We start from the raw sequence: 4,785 nt of genomic DNA on the forward strand, positions 1-4,785 counted from the left end.
AATAAGTGTAGCTGTTTGTAATTTCAATACTGCACAATATTTTAGATAATATTTCGATTAATTGTGCAGCCTGAGTAAGAGTCTTTACTGGACAGAGACTTGGTTTAACCTGTACATTAACAGGAACAGCAGCAGAGTCAACTGAGAAAATAAAATGCAGATTTTTCAGATGGTAAATCTGCATTAGGGCTGTCATGATATCAGATTATCGGCGACAAACTTAGTTTTTTTTATCTGTGTTTTGTCTTTTTTTGGGCAAATAAACTCTCATATTTAAATACAGGTGCAGGGAGTCTGTAACCATAACTGTAAAAGAAGTGTACAAAATAATTATTACTATCAACTTCTCGATTACCATTGAAAAGGCAACCAGATGAACTCATTCACAAAAATCCAAATATCCAAACAATATTCACATGTGTGTATTATTAACACGATATCAATATTTCGTTATCGTGTAGATCACAATATTAAACACCCCTAATCTGCATGTCATTTTCTACGATTATTTATTTTTCAGTCTGTGAAATCAAAACACTTTGTTGGTTATCAAAGTACTTGCAGATAAACTTTCTGTCCATCTATTAAATCACCTTATTCTGATTCTACGTATGTGAATACAGACTCCCGCTGCAGAAAACACACCAACCAGAGAAGAGCCAACCTTTTTATTTTAGCTGTGGCAGAATTAAAGTTATTTAATTAGCAAAAACTGATCAGCCTTTATGTTTTCCATTCCTCTTTGCTAATAAAATTGATAAAGATTTGAGAAGAAATTAATTAGCATCAGAGTGTTGAAGATATCTGAGCATCGGACAAAGCGATTGATTACGAGGAACTTTCATTAAAAATCTTTAAACTAAAGAATTTGCTGTAAATTGTTTAAGAGCTAAAAGAAACTGTTGGAGTTTAGTTGGCCTATTTTTTAAACTGTATATCTGCAGACTGTAATCAGAGTCTGTAGCCCGGGTCTGACCCGGAGCAGCATCATCCAGCACCGATGTAATGTAAGATCACCATGATTACTGCAATCATCCTCCATTATCAGCTCACTAATGGCTGCCGCTCGCTTCCACTACCTGTCGCTCACAGAGACGCTGCCGACGGTTTGAACCTTAAAGCAGCTGAGAGAGAAAAATAATCATCACTCTCTTTTTCATTTATAGAAAGTTATTTCACATGTAATCGCAAACTGCATCATCAGCCACGGCCGGAGGCTTCGAAAGAGAGCTGCGTTGTATTTCTATAAAGTCTCACTCGTTCAGATCAATACAGGAGTTTCTAAATAATTCAGTTTTTAAGAAAGATTATAAAATTAATATCACTCCCACTTTCAAACAGCTACAAAAAGCCACACACACTGAAAATATGAACTAATTTACACTTGTGGAAGAAGAAGTCAGTGTATGTATTTTTTTGATGAAGACAAATTTCTCACTAGATGAAATTATAAACATTTCTGCGCTACAGCGATGAACCAGCCAAGTTGGTTTTTTTCTACAGACACAAGTGAACTTGTTTGTTTGTTTGGACTCACATCATCATCATCATCTCTAGATTTTTATTTCTCAATGAAGATAAAATGTTAAATTACAGTTTCCATTACAATCATGACTCATCACAATATCTGTCGAAAAATAATCGCAATATGATTTTCTCTCTCTTTAATTTTAACCTCTGAGTGAGCAGAAGTAGTGATGGAAGTGAATGATGACTTTACTTAAGTACAATTCTAAGGTATTTGTATTTTACTTAATTATTCCCATTTTCTGCTACTTCACGAGTCCAATACACTTCATTTTGGAGGCAAATACTTTTTATACTAGTTACTTTACAGATTACATGCTGCCAATTTTAATATAATTTATTTTAGCAACAGTCGCACAGGAAAACGAACAAAAAACAATACACAGATTCTGATAATTAAAAAATGCTGAATATCAGATCTATAATCCCATACAGTATATACATACATGTATAATTCACTTTAATTTCTACCTTTGATACTGAATTTAAATTTATTGCCAGAAATGTACTTTTTCATACTAAACTACATGTATTATTAGATACTTTGAGACATTTTTACTGAAGCACTATTTGTATGGGTGATTTTCACTTTGACCAAAGTAATCTTTACTTCTGTTTAAGTTTCACTTTTAGGGGTAATATGTTGTCAATATCGGCCGACGTGAAAACTTTTTGTTTTTAAAGAGCACAAAGCAGAAAAAGCTTCTGGGCTGATTTTATAATTATTACAGTAACATTGTGGTTTACTGTTAATCTGTAAACTCTCCTGCCTCCATTACAAGCGTTTGATTATTACATTTGATGGATCACTGCAAAAGAAATTAGTGCATATCGACCAATATATCGATCAGTAGTACTCTAACTACTTGAGTAAATGTGCTTAGTTACATTTCTCCATTGCTTATGGAGCATCAAAGTATTGATCATATAATGGACAAACTGCTCATTAAAAAACATTAAACACTAACAGGTGTCTTACCTTAAACCAGGTGTTTGTTCCTCCCCATCCCGCCAGGTCGATGAAGCTAAGCTAACTGTTAGCTTGTACGACAGGTGGGTTAATTGGGGCCGCTGTTAGCACAACGTTAGCATCAACATCGGTTCCAGAATCGGTCAATTTTTTACGACTTCTTCTTAAAATCTTCGCTTCTATCATCAGTGTTACTCTACGAGGAGTCTGTGTCTTCATTTACCTGTTTTAAACAACCAAAATGTCAAATCTGTTTCCAGCTAACTTCAGTTTGCTCAGCCCGCCAACCGCCATTTTTTCTTCTTCTTCTTCTTCTTCTTCTTCTTCTTCTTGATCTCCTCCGTCGTCTTCTTCTTCTTCTTCTTTGAGTTTTATTGTCGGTTTAGAAACGAGCTTAACATCGCCACCTACTGGACAGTAGTGTGGAGGGAAGTTATAAAACACCATATGTTAATTTAAAATAAAACAATAAAATAGCTTTCTTAATATATTCCTGTCAAAAATAAAAGTTTTAAAAGCACCTCTGTGTGCAGCAGTGCCACCCTGTGGCGGCGGCGGTAACTGCAGGGAGCTGCCCAGTGCTGCCTTCAGGTACAACCCACAAATTTGACTACAAATCAATGTGACTAGTATTCACTCAAGTATTGTACTAGTTAAATGCGAGGTACCTGTACTTTACTTGAGTATTTCCTTTTCATGCCACTTTATACATCTTAATATTATATTTCAGCGGGAAATAATAATCTGACATCTTTAGTTACTAGTTACTTTACAAATGAAAAATACAAAAAAAAGATAGATAAATATAGTGGTATAGCATTTCCCTCTAAAACATGTAGTAGAAACAATATTGTAAGATAAAAATGGAAATCAATGTACTTCAGGATTGTAACTGAGTAAATGTAGCCTGATTACTTCCTGTCTCAGCTTGTGAATTTGCAGCTCTTGGAGGATTTCCACTCGAAAAACAGTGAGTTAGTCGTTCGTGCGAGGAACGACTGCACTTGAAGGCATCAGTGAACATTTATCTTTTTAACGACAACCATTCAGCAAAATATGACTCAAAAGAAAGCTTCATTTTATGTTTTTGTTTTATTTAAATATTCCTTTGTTTGTCCAATGAATAAAACATTTCCAAGCGTCCGGAGGTGGCTACGCTGTTGTTCTCTTCTACCCTCGACTATATAATTCATATTTCATACCTCTCTGGTTTGTTTGTGCATCTGGGATCTGTTTGATGAGGCACTGAAGTCTGTTGGACACCACTTTAACATTCATCACCATGCAACACGATGTCTCTGCCTGTAGGCTCAGTGGGATCAGTGCTTCTGATGAAGAATTTATTCCTTTTTCTTGAATTTCTTTCTTTCTTTATTTCACAGAAGGAGCCTGCAGCCTGATTCCTTTCAAGTTTCTTAAAAAAGGCAGCCGACTGGCTCCTGCTGCGATGATGGTTTACACGGACATTATGAAACACACCAATTTCCTCTGCCTTTAAAGGAACAGTTCACTCAAAGATGAAAAGCCAGTCATCATCTCCTCCCTCCACGCTGATGTAAAGTCAGCTGAAGTCTCGTAGCCACAAAACATTTCTGGAGCTTCACAGTAAAACAGAGTTGCAGCGTTCTGCTAAACAACTGAAGCAGCTGGAGACTTGTTTTAAAACGGAGAAACAACCAAAGAAACATCAAATGGCTGTAACAATTTAATTATCCAGTCAGTGGGATGCCGTGGTGGGGTTTATATTTTCATAATTTTAACTTCATTAGCTCATAATTACAACTTTCAACTCGTAATCTAGACTTATTATATAATTTTGACTTTATTTCATGATTTTGACCTTTGAACTCATAATTTAGACTTATTTATCATATAGGTTGTCTTTTTTACCATGGGATTTATTTTTTTCATCAATCTTAGTATTTTTCCCACTTTAACTGGCTTCCATATAAATGCATTAAATACACATTATTTATGTCAATACATTTAATCTTAGACAGTTTTCTATCTGCCCTTTAAAGCTCATATTTAAATGTGTTAACACGTTTCACTTTCTTAGTTTTCGCAGATGAAAAAAGAAATAACGTCTACGAAAGTACAGAAAGATAAACAATGCACCTTTTTAATCTCAGACTTTTCAAAATAAGAGTATTTCTGCATCCTGTTTTAAAAGTTCCTCTTGATTTGTAAAGTAACTAGTAACTAAAGCTGTCAAATAACTGTAGTGGAGTAAAAAGTACAATATAGAGTTTTCTACTCTGATAAAAGGAATCGACACAAGACAACAG

Source organism: Pagrus major, chromosome 17 (genome assembly GCF_040436345.1).
Source record: "Pagrus major chromosome 17, Pma_NU_1.0".
In the NCBI taxonomy this organism is placed as follows: Eukaryota; Metazoa; Chordata; class Actinopteri; order Spariformes; family Sparidae; genus Pagrus; species Pagrus major.